The following is a 13,453-nucleotide window of genomic DNA, read 5'->3' as shown; positions in this document are numbered from 1 at the left end:
TCTCTTGATTATTGAGTTTTGGCCCTTCTTGATACCTGCTTGTTCTTGGTGTGACGACATGATGTATATATTGGGCGAGCCTTGTTGTTGAATATCTTGGAAAACTGTGCTATGAGCGTTCTTGACATTTGGAACTTTACATATAAAACTTGATACTCTTTATATATTGTTTACTTGATTTATTTATTATGCTCAATGATGTTGCCCTTGACGTGAGAGTGATAATTTGCTGAATTTGAGGGCCCCAAACCTTTAGTTTTTACACCACTAAGCTATATGCTTAGCGATAGTTGTTTCTATTGTAGGGGCTGTTCGAGATGATGCTTGAAGCTGGCCATTGCAGATCAATGTTTTGAGAGCTTTAAGGAAGATCACATTTTTATATAAGCATCTATATTTTGTATAAACCTTGGGACATGTACATATTCTATGTGTTGTATATTTACATGGGATTTTGAGGGCTGATTTGATCATGTCACCATGAGTTGTAATATAAATCTGGCTATATATTTTATTCTTTTTTGTAGTTTGTAAACCCAAGTCCTGTAATATTCTAATTCTACTATTACTTTCGAATATTTGTGTGAAGCATGAGCACGCTGATTTCAGTACTCGGAAGCTTGTAATATTCTTGTTATTTCATTCTTCAGTGTGAGGATAATATATATACGTGAACAACTTGTTGGTTATTTGCTTAAATTACTTTTCGGAGGTCTTTATGCATCTAATCCCTCTACTAGACTATAATCCGTATGCCCTCGTTAATCGCTTTTGAGTGTCGCAAGTATAAGTTAAAATGATGTTTCTAAACCTAAATTAATGCAATTGACATTGTTTGGAAAAGTAAAAGTCTAAACGTCAAGAAACAACCAGGACGTACGGAAACTAGAGAAGAATGTGTTCTAGTGTGTCCTTAGGGTTGGGCAGGTTTGGGAGTGTCGTATGATGGTATAATCTTGTAAAAAGGTTTAAATTAGGTAAATATATGTTTATAGGGTCAAAATGTTTGAATACGACTCCCCAAGGCCACCCTAAGGGGACCCGAGGAGGACCCCAACCTTGGCCAAGCAAGCATACAAGGCAGCTTGCAAATTGCACTTGGTGGGAATAGCTCCGCGTCACCAACTAGCTCCCCCAAGGAGAAAAAAGTTAGTTCATGATGCGGTCGTGTCGTGGACTCTATTGTGTCAAAATTTAATTCCAAATATCTTCAGGGAATAACCCCGCGTTCCGCGACGAAAATGCAGAAATTCAGAAATCGATTTTTAATTTAGTAAATAGTCCAACTAAGTGAGGGGTATTGAGGGTACTTTAGGGGACGTTTATATAATGATTTTTAACTCAATTTACCTCACTTTTATCACTCTAACACAAAACCCCAAAGATCTAAACCTAAAGTTCCTCCTTCTATCTACTCTCTCTCTCTCCTCAAGAACTCCATTGAAGAAGATTGGAGCTTCAAGAAGAAGACCAACTCTCTAAGGTTTCAACCCCAATTTTCATGGTTAATTCGTCAATAAGGTATGGTTGCTTATCACTCTTGGGATTCCTTTCCCCAAGAGGCCCCTTCAAGATGAATTTCAAAATCTCCAATTTCTAGGTTTCGATCCAAAAACGTGGGTCTTCTTTCTAAAGTGAAATTAATGTTATAAACTAACTTTGATTGATGTTATATGAATAGTTCTGGATGAATTTATGTTTTATTGGTGGTTTCTTGAAGAATTCCCCATGAGACCCATGTTTCTCCTTCTTTTCCTAATTTTAATCCTAGTTTGTGTTCGATATTGATTGAAGTCTATGAATTGAATGTGATGTTAAGTAATTCATGTTTGTATGATGATTATACCCTAGATTATGTATAATCTCTATGAAATTACGTTGAGTCTTTCAATGAAGCCTTGAAGGCTATGAAGGGAATATGTTCATTACTTATATTTGATGTTGATTATGTTATTACTTCATTAATTACTTTGTATTATGTATTGGTTATGAATTGTTTGGTAATTGAAGTATGGATGTCCCATGAAGGGCAAGGAGGTATGAAGGTTGTTTCTTTTTGAACTCAAGTATGAAAGGTGAATAACTTAGATTGTAATGATGTTATTCCTAATGTGTTGTTGTGGTGTTGATGACCTAGTTTCCTCATCCTTAACCCTCTACACTTAATTAGCTATGAAGTATGTATGTATGTTATGGTATGATTTCTATATGATTGAAACGTAGTCCTCATGAATATAGTGTAATGTAAAGTTAAAGGTTTACTCAATTGCTAAGTGTTTCTAAAGTGAAAGGAATGTTACTCACTTATGAACACATATGAGCTATTATGGTAAGATGTCTACATAAGAGTCTAGTAAAGGCTAATGTGAACTTAGGTGATGACTAAAGATGATTACATAAGGGAATTAGATGCTTAGCACCGAAAGGGCATGTAAATGAGATGGGGGTCTCACGTTTTGTGAGTTCGGCTGCCCATATGGATTTCCTCACGTTTAGCAAGTCTGGATTACCCACGGTATGTGTTGTCTCATGAGATGGAAATCTCGACGTTTAGTAAGTTAGGGTTTCTAGAAGCAATCTCCTTGACCCTTAACTATATGCCCACATAGGAATCTAGCTTAGTGGATCCACCTAGATAGCTATGTATGAATGGTTACACATTAGGCAAGTGTTAACCCTCTCTTTTTGGTGTGGGAGTAGAACACCGGATTCCATGTAGCTCTCATGGTCTATGTCGGTTGTTGTAATATTTCCCTAATGTAAAAGTTAATGAAGGTATGAAAGGTGTGAACTCTTACTATGGCTTTCTTAAGGGTTTCTATATAGTGTAAGGGAGGGTATGGGACTTCTCTTGCACATTGCACTTGTGGGATACTAACAGATAGGCGTAGTGGTGTTCTCTTATGATTACGATGATTATGACTTATGTATGTTGGAGCTTTGTTCTGTATGATCATTATGAATATGGTAAGTTATGATGAAATATGATCTTATGAATGTATGCATGACGTAGGTTGATTAATGTGATACTTGGCTTTGAATAGGGTTATGGGGTTCTATTCTTTCCATTGCACTAGTATTGCTTGGGTTGTCTACACGTTGGGATGATATTATGTTGGTTTGGACTATGATGCTTACTTTATGTGCATATTGGATTTACTTGACAAAAAACATGTTTTGACTAATTGTCCTTTTATGCATGTTTCAATGGTTTTTATGCATAGTAGCCATACTTAGTACGTGTGTTGTACTAACCTATATTTTCCCCCTTTTCCCCAAACATTTAGGTTCGGGCCATTTAGGATTGAAACTTACTTCTCAAGACACTTGGAGTTGCTTCCCCAAGTTGGTGAGTCCTCAAGTCCGAGGACAAGACCCTATGATCTAGCTTCTATATTTAGTTATTTGCTTATGTTAAAAGACATTGTTGTACTTTCCTATTTCAATACTTCTTATTGATGTAAGGGATAAGTCCCATTTTCGATACTTCTATGTCTAGATGGTACATTTTCACAAAGTTAGATTATGTTTTTCATATATGAAGTGGAGTTGAAATTCCAAAGTAAAAGTTTTAAATTTTCCGTGATTTTATTCTATGATACATGTTATGACGAATGCTAAGGTCTTGTATAAGACCTCTTCGAAGTCAAATACGTCGGTAACTACTAGGGGTTGCTCTCAGGTCGTTACAAACTTGGTATCAGAGCAGAAGGTTGAGAATAATGTAGGAATGATGTCACAATATACCACGTCGAGTAGAGTCTTGTTCATGTGTGTGAAGTGCACCACACTTATGAATGAGAGGTTAAAGATGATTACAAAAGGGAATTAGATGCTTAGCACCGAAAGGGTATTTAATGAGATGGGGGTCTCACGTTTTGTGAGTCCGGCTGCCCACATGGGTTTCCTCACATTTAGCAAGTCTGGATTACCCACGGTATGTGTTGTCTCATGAGATGGATACCCCCACATTTAGTAAGTTAGGGTTTCTAGAAGAAATCTCCTTGACCCTTAATTATGTGCCCACATAGGACTCTAGCTTAGTGGATCCACCTAGATAGCTATGTACGAATGGTTACACCTTAGGCAAGTGTTAACCCTCTCTTTTCGGTGTGGGAGTAGAACACCGGATTCCATGTAGCTCTCATGGTCTATGTCGCTTAATGCAATATTTCCCTAATGTAAAAGTAAATGAAGGTATGAAAGGTGTGAACTCTTACTAGGGCTTTCTTAAGGGTTTCTACATAGTGTAAGGGAGGGTATGTGACTTCTCTTACACATTGCACTTGTGGGATCCTATGAGATGGTTGTAGTAGTGTTCTCTTATGATTATGATGATTATGACTTATGTATGTTAAAGCTATGCTATGTATGATCATTATGAATACGATAAGTTATGATGAAATATGATCTTATGAACGTATGCATGAAATAGGTTACTTAATGTGATACTTGGCTTTGAATAGGGTTATGGGGTTCTGTTCTTTGTATTGCACTAGTATTGCTTGGGTTGTCTACATATTGGGTGATATTATGTTGGTTTGGACTATGATGCTTAGTTTGTGTGCATATTGGATTTACTAGGTAAAAAGCATGTTTTGCCAAAATGTCCTTTTATGCATGTTTCAATGGTTTTTATGCATAGTAGCCATACTTAGTATGTGTTTTGTACTAACCCATATTTTCTTCCTTTTCCCCTAACATTTAGGTTCGGGCCGTTGAGGATTCAAGCTTACTTCACAACACACTTGGAGTTGCTTCCCCAAGTTGGTGAGTCCTCAAGTCTGAGGACTAGACCTTGTGATCTAGCTTCTATGTTTAGTTCTTTGCTTATGTTTAAAGACATTGGTTTACTTTCCTATTTGAAGACTTCTTATTGATGTAAGGGCTAAGTCCTATTTTCGATACTTTTATGTCTAGATGGTACATTGTGACGAAGTTATATTATGTTTTTCATATATCAAGTGGAGTTGAAATTCCAAATTAAAAGTTTTAAATTTTTCGTGATTTTATTCTATGATACATGTTATGACGAATGCTAAGGTCTTGTATAAGACCTCTTCGAGGTCAAATACGTCGGTAACTACTAGGGGGTGCTCTCAGATTGTTACAAACTTGGTATCAGAGCATAAGGTTGAGAATAATGTAGGAATGATGTCACAACATACCACGTCGAGTAGAGTCTTGTTCATGTGTGTGAAGTGCACCACACTTATGAATGAGAGGCTACGAGATGCTTAGGAACTTTCACTCTTTTGTTATTCCATAGTCATGCCTAAGAGTCTTAACTCTATTTAGTCCTTTTCTTCTAATCCTTCTCTAGTGCTTATAAGCAATGAATACAAGAAGGAACAATGCAAGGAGGGCCGGTGAGGAGAATATGAATGAGGCGGTTCCTTCTCAATCTCTTCAAAACCCTCAAGTTCCTATTGAAGAAGGGGCTATGCCTAATGTTGAGATAAGGTTGGCTATTCATAATATGACTCAAGTGTTGACCACTCAAGTTGCTAGGGATGCTAGGGTGCAATTGAACCCCAATGCTACCACAACCGCTTCTAGGATAAGGGACTTCACAAGGATGAATCCCCCTGCTTTCTTTTTCTCCAAACTGGAAGAAGATCCACAAGGGTTCATTGATGAATTGTTTAAGGTTCTAGAGGCTATGGGTGTGTCTTCTCAAGAAAAGGCGGAGTTAGCCGCCTATCAACTCAATGATGTGGAACAAGTGTGGTATGAACAATGGAAGGAGGGGAGACCTATTAGAGAGGGTCTGATAAGTTGGGCTACATTCAAGACAACTTTTCTTGATTGGTTTTTCCCCTTGGAATTAAAGGAGAGGAAAATGCAAGAATTCATCAACCTCCGTTAAGGGGGTATGAGTGTGAAGGATTATGGCCTCAAGTTCACTCAATTGTCCAAGCATGCTCCTACTTTGGTGTCGGACTCTAGAGCTACAATGAACAAATTTGTTATGGGTGTATCCGATCTTGTGGTGAATAAATGTTGGTCGGCAGTGCTAATCCCAAGCATGGATGTTTCTTGTCTTATGGTTCATGCCGAACAAATGGAAGAGGAAAAGCTTAATAAAGTTGGTAGAGAATTGAAGAGGTCAAGGGCAGATGATGGAAATTCTTCTAAGGTTAGGTTTGAAATCCAAGATAAGCCAAAGTTCAAAAGAGGTTTCCCAACCAAGGTCCTCCTAACACTCCAAGGGTTAACAAAGGTAAAGTGTCTACCGTCAAGCCTCAAGAAGCAAGAGGTGGTGGTCCTTATGTTGAGAAGCCTCTTTGTACAAAGTGTGGTCGAAAACATGAAGGCAAGTACCTCGTTGGCACGGGTAATTGCTATGGTTGTGGTAAGAGCGGCCATATGAGGAGGGACTACCCTATGCTAAAGGTTCGAGGAAGGGAAAATGCTCAAGCACAACCAAGTGGCCCAAATCCCGATGCTCCTAAGAAGAATCGCTTATATGTTCTCCAATCCCGTGGTGATCGATCAAGAGAGCTCTCCGGATATTTTGACCGGTATGTTACCAGTATTTTCAATTAATGTTTATGCATTGTTGGATCCCGATGCCAATTTGTCTTTTGTAACCCCTTTAGTGGCTATAAAGTTTGATATGCTTCTCGATGTCTTAGAAAAACCCTTTTCGGTTTCTACCCCAGTGGGTGATTCCATAGTTGCTAAAAGAGTTTATAGGGGTTGTCCATATCATTTCCCAATAGAGTCACTTTGGTTGATTTTGTGGAACTTGATATGTTAGACTTTGGAGTTATATTGGGGATGAATTGGCTTCATGTTTGTTTTGCGTCCATAGATTGTAGGACCCGAATTGTGAAGTTTCAATTTCTTAATGAACCCATTTTAGAATGGAAGGGAGGAAATTCCGCCCCTAGGGGAAGGATCATTTCATGTCTAAAAGCTTGTAAGTTGATTTCTAAGGGTTGTCTCTATCATATTGTGAGGGTCAAGGATCATGAGTCCGAGATTCCTCCTTTGGAGTCGGTCCCCATAGTGAAGGATTTTTCGAAAGTCTTTCCCGATGACTTACACAGGATTTCTCCCGAACGAGAAATAGATGTCGGCATAGATTTATTGTTGGATACACAACCCATTTCAATCCCTCCTTACCGGATGGCCCCGACGGAGTTGAAGGAATTTAATGCTCATATCAATGATTTGTTGCATAAGGGTTTCATCCAACATAGTAAATCTCCTTGGGGTGCACCGGTGTTATTTGTGAAGAACAAGGATGGATCTCTTCGTATGTGTATTAATTACCGACAATTAAATAAGGTGACCATTAAGAACAAGTATTCACTCGATAGGATTGATGACTTATTTGATCAACTTCTAGGAGCGAGTTACTTTTCAAAATTGATTTGAGGTCGGGTTACCACCAACTTAGTGTGAGAGGTGTTGATGTTCCGAAAATAGCCTTCCTAACAAGATTTGGTCATTTTGAGTTCTTAGTGATGTCCTTTGGTCTTAAAAATGCCCCGACGGTTTTCATGGACATTATGAATCGTGTGTTTAGAAATTATCTAGACACATTTGTTATTGCATTTATTTATGACATCTTGATATACTCTAAAAGTGAGGATGATCACATGAATCATTTGAGGATAGTATTGCAAGTCCTCAAAGATCACCAACTATACGCTAAGTTTAGCAAGTGCGAGTTTTGGCTAAGATCGGTTGATTTCCTTGGTCACATTGTTTCTAGTGAGGGTATAGAAGTTGATCCAAAGAAAACTGATGCGGTCAAAAGTTGGCCTAGACCTTTGAGTCCTTCCGACATTCAAAGCTTTTTGGGTTTGGCCGGTTACTACTGGATGTTTGTTGAAGGATTTTCATCTATTGCATCTCCATTAACGGCCTTAACTCAAAAGAAGTCCAAGTTTGAATGGTCAGAATCTTGTGAAAAGGGCTTCCAATTGTTGAAAGATAAGCTCACCTCTGCTCTGGTTTGACCTTACCAGACGACATCGAAGGGTTTGTAGTATATTGCGACGCTTCCCGAGTGGGTTTGGGTTGTGTCCTAATGCATCATTGTAAGGTTATAGCTTATGCCTCGAGACAACTCAAGGTTGAGCTAGCGGCCGTAGTCTTTGATATTATGTTGGTTTGGACTATGATGCCTACTTTGTGTGCATATTGGATTTACTTGGTAAAAAGCATGTTTTGACAAAATGTCCTTTTATGCAAGTTTCAATGGTTTTTATGCATAATAGCCATACTTAGTACGTGTGTTGTACTAACCCATATTTTCTCCCTTTTCCCCAAACATTTAGGTTCGGGCCGTTGTGGTTTCAAGCTTACTTTTTAAGACACTTGGAGTTGCTTCCCCAAGTTGGTCAGTCCCCACGTCCGAGGACAAGACCCTCTGATCTAGCTTCTCTATTTAGTTCTTTGCTTATGTTGAAAGACATTATTGTACTTTCCTTTTTCAAGACTTCTTATTAATGTAAGGGCTAAGTCCCATTTTCGATACTTCTATGTCTAAATGGTACATTGTGACGAAGTTAGATACTGTTTTTCATATATGAAGTTTCCAAAGTAAAAGTTTAAATTTTCTGTGGTTTTTATTCTATGATACATGTTATGACGAATGCTAAGGGCTTGTATAAGACCTCTTCGAGGTCGAATACGCGGGTAACGACTAGGGGTGCTCTCGGGTTGTTACCATGACGGAACGATTGATTATCATCCAGGTAAACCCAATGTGGTTGCATATGCCTTAGTCAGAAATCCTTTGCAAGCATTTCTTTAAGTACTTTACTATTGTTCCTTGAGTTAAGAACCATGAATGATTGTTTTACACTTGATTCAAATGGTTCAACTAATTCTAATTTACAAGTAAAGCCAATATTACTTGAACAGGTGAAAGAAGCACAAATGTTAGATGAGAAACTTGTAAAATTGACCAGAGCTGTTCAAAGTGGGGTAAAACTTGATTTTACATTTACTGAGGATGGTGGCTTGTTCTATCAAAACAGGTTATGTGTCCCTAATGATGACAAATTGAGGAGAGAAATATTGAATGAAGCACATACTTCACCATATGGAATGCATCCTGGAGGCACAAAGATGTTCCATACCATCAAATAAAATTATTGGTGGAATGCTATAAAGAGAGACATTGTGGAGTTCGTCTCTAAATATTTTGTTTGTCAACAAGTAAAGGCAGAACTTCAAGTCCCAGTGGGTTTACTACAACCCTTGTCGATGCCAAAATGGAAATGGGAGAGAATAACTATGGACTTAGTTTCTGGACTTACTTGCACTTAGAGAAATCATGATGCAATATGGGTGATTGTGGACAAGATAACCAAGAGTGCTCACTTCTTAGCAATCAGGATGGATTACTCACTTGAGAGTTTAACCGAGTTGTACATTAATAAAATTGTAAGAATACATGGATCCCTGTGTCTATTGTATCAGACCGGGACCCCAAGGTTTACATCTACAGTTTGGGGTAGCTTATAGGAAGTTTTGGGTACTAAGTTGAGGTTTAGCACTTCGTTCCATCCTCAAACTGATGGCCAATTGGAAAGAGTGATGCAAATTTTGGAGGATACGCTTCGAGCTTGCATTATGGAGTTTGAAGGTAGTTGGGATAAACACTTGGCTTTGATAGAATTTTCTTACAATAATAGCTACCAATCGAGTATTGGAATGCCTGCCTATGAAGCCTTATACGGAAGAAAATGTCGGACCCCTCTTTGTTGAAGTGAAATTGGTGAAAGAAAGCTTATTGGTCCTGAAATTGTGCAACAAACAGAGGACAAGGTAAAAATTATCAAATATCATCTAAAGATTTCTTCCGATAGACAAAAGTCGTACGCTGATCTTAAAAGGTGTGATATTGAATATCAAGTTGGAGATAAAGTATTCTTAAATGTGTCTCAATGGAAAGAGATTATGAGATTTGGACAGAAAAGAAAACTTAGTCCCTGAGTTATTGGACCTTATGAGATACTTCAAAAGGGTTGGACCAGTTGCATATAAATTGGCTTTGCCACCTGAGTTAAACAAAATCCACAATGTCTTCGATATTTCTATGCTCAGAAGATATCGGTCTGATCCATCTCATGTTCTTCCAGTTGAACCTATTGAGGTTAATCCTGACTTGACATATATTGAAGAACCAATTGTAATTCAAGATCGAGAAGTAAAGAAACTTAGGAACAAGAGAATCCCTTAGTAAAGGTACTTTGGAGGAACCATTCTAGAAAAGAAGCTACCTGGGAAAGAGAAGAGGACATGAGGATCCTATATCCGTACTTGTTCCGGGACTACTGTGAGGTAAATTCCGACACAGAATTTCTTTAAAAGGGAGAGAGTTGTAATACCCCTAAAATACTAGACCAACTCTTGCATGTCGATGACTCATTTCTTAATTACAACAATATGTTTTACACTTATATTGGGAACTTGAAATTTTGTGATATTTGCAACCTTGATTAAAATAAATTGTTCTCGTAATTTAAGGTATTGTATGGGGTTATTTACGTAATTTTTCTTATTAAAATCTAATATGAATTGAAAGTGTTGGTATCAATTATATACCTATAGGTGTATATGAATACGTTTTGTGCAGCACACAATAATTTGGGGCAGCACCCTTTAGTGACAGTTGTATATGTTAACAAACATCACTCATATGACTATATTATCACACCTCCTCTTGTGATTTTCGTTTGGAACTGATGTATAAGAACCTAAGAACATTTTCTAACCTATTGTTCATCAAAATCACAAGAGAAAACCTTGGTCCTTCTAGCTGGAAGTCGAGACATCCTACCTTTTGGTGAGTAATCAAAACTTGTTTTTTTTAGCTAAGTAGTGTTAAGTACTTTTAGAATTTCTTGTTCTGTATAACTCCTTTTTCGGTTAATAAATATGATTTAGAAATAAGGGACGCAACATATGACATGCTCTGTCTAGATTCTGGAATTTGAAATCCTGTATGTTCACCTGTTAGTGTCTTGATTATATCTTTTTGTACAAAGCGTCTTTTGCGGTGATTCTTGATTATTTGCAAGATTAAGAGATGTACCTACATATTTTATGAAGTATATAAATTCAATTTTGGCCGTTTTCTATTTCAAATCTAAGTTGCGACATCAAGTGCTTTTATTGGGCAGAATTTATGTGTTTGGATTATAGTCGTATTTGTACAAGCTAGGCTTACTTTGTTATGATAACCCTGTGTTACGCCATCATTATTGAGCTACTATAAAGTAAATAAGTCTTGAAATTCATTTTTTAAGGTTTTATATCCTTGTGTATGAGTTAAAGACTTTGATACGCTAGTTGGTCAACGATTTGAACTCGTAAAGTTCTGTTGGACTATTTTTGTGCTAAAGAACTGATGTTTGTGTATAAACTTATACTTGTACTCTTTTTACCTGCTGGTATATCTGAAAGTTTACTTTGGTACCTTGGTTACATCTTGTTAGTTTGCATTCTCGTATTGGTATTCTTTAATACATTAAAGACGCTTGTGTAACCCGCCCACTAGTACGTTTGATCACTTGGCACTCTTGTTGGGATCTTGTCTTTCTTGTGGCTGTGACTTTGTCACTCTTGGCATGCTTCTTGATTCGGATCATTTACCATCTTGACTCTAGATTTTTAGTCTGTCTTAAGAATGGAAGTTGTCCATTTTTAAGTATGAACTAGGAAGCCATTTTTAGTACGGTTCTTGGTTCTCTTCATTATTGGGTTTTGACCCTTCTTGATACCTGCTTGTGCTTGGTGTGACGACATGGTGTATATATTGGGCGAGCCTTGTTGTTGAATCTCTTGGAAAACTGTGCTATGAAAGTTCTTGACATTTGGATCTTTACATATAAAACTTTATACTATTTATATATTCTTTACTTGATTTATTTATTATATTCAATTATGCTACCCTTGATTTGAGAATGACAACTTGCTAAATTTGAGGGCTCCAAACTTTTAGTTTTTACACCACTAAGCTATATGCTTTGCAGTAGTTGTTTCTATCGTAGAGGCTGTTCGAGATGATGCTTGAAGCTGGCCATTGGAGATGGACGTTTTGAGAGCCTTAAGGAAGATCACTTTTGCATATAGGCATCTATTTTTTGTATAAACCTTGGGACTTGTACATATTCTATGTGTTTTATATTTACATGGGATTTTGAGGGCTGATTCTGATAGCATCCAAGGAAGCTCTACTCCATTGAAGGACAAGGATGACGCTTTAGAAACTCCAAGGAGGCCCATAACAAGATCTCAAACCAAGGAGTTCAATGATAAGCTCAATGGGCTTCAATCGCTGATCCAAAGGTTTCTTATTGGGGAAGAAGAGCTCAAGCCCAAGGGAGAGGAATTGTCCAAATGCTACAATTATTTGGTGGCCCAAATTCAAGCCCAAGATGAGGAATTTTAAGGTCCAATTTCGTGCAAAAAAGGTCAAGAAGAGTCCAAGAATCAGCCACAACAAGAGTTGCTTTCTGCCCAAGTTTTGAGAGAAGACTAGTCAAACTTTCCAAGATTGTCAAGATTCTTTTCCTAGTTGGGATTTACCTTATTTATTTATTTATATATAGGTTATTAATATTTCCCTTAGTCTATTTATGGTCTCCTAAGTACCATTTAATGCTTTCCTAGAAGTACTAAATGTGTTCCTAGTTAGGTTACTTTATTTCCTTTCTAGAGTAGGATTCCTTGTAATTGTTTTTTTTAGGGTTTGGCTTCTTGGACGTTTTTCCCTTCTCCTATATATAGGAGTCCTTTTCATTCATTAAAGACAATTTAGATTGATATTAATAATATTTGGGAGAGTTCTTTGAACCTTTGTGACTTGTTCTTTGAGAATTTATCTTTAAACCTTTACTAGTTTCATAGTTTAAGGTATAAAGTAACTTCTTCTTGTGATATCTTTGGTTTCTTTTTGGTATTCTTTAGAAGGTGATTAGTTTCTACATACTAATTATTGTCTTTAGTTACTCATAAAGCGGTCAAGATCCGAATCTATCGTTTTGATTCGTTTTCTCAAGTAAAGGCGTTAGATTTCTTCCATAAATCTATACGTTGTTACTTGGATCTTTTCAAGGCCTTAGAACATCTAATCTTTGGAAATTCGTGGATCTTTCCTTCGAATTTCCCATATCTTTATTTAGTTTTTTTTTGTTTCTTTTCTTTGTGCTTCCGCATTCTAATATTTAATTCTCTATTTGTGATCTCCCTTAACCTTGCTGTTATCAAGTGGTATCAGAGCGGTTCTATCAAGATTTCGTTCTTGATAAATCTTGGGATTTCTTCTTAGAGCAAAAAAAATCAAAAAAAAACTGTAGCGTGAACAGTAGCGTCGTGAAAAAAAAAAAAAAAAAAAAAAATTTTTTGGTAGCGTGAACAGTAGCGTGAACAGAAAATAATAATAAAAAAAAGTTATAGCTTGCTCTCCAAGAAATTTGATTAC

This window comes from Solanum verrucosum, unplaced genomic scaffold (genome assembly GCF_900185275.1).
Source record: "Solanum verrucosum unplaced genomic scaffold, falcon-dt-bn FXZP01000246.1, whole genome shotgun sequence".
NCBI lineage: Eukaryota > Viridiplantae > Streptophyta > Magnoliopsida > Solanales > Solanaceae > Solanum > Solanum verrucosum.
This window is presented reverse-complemented; position numbering follows the sequence as displayed.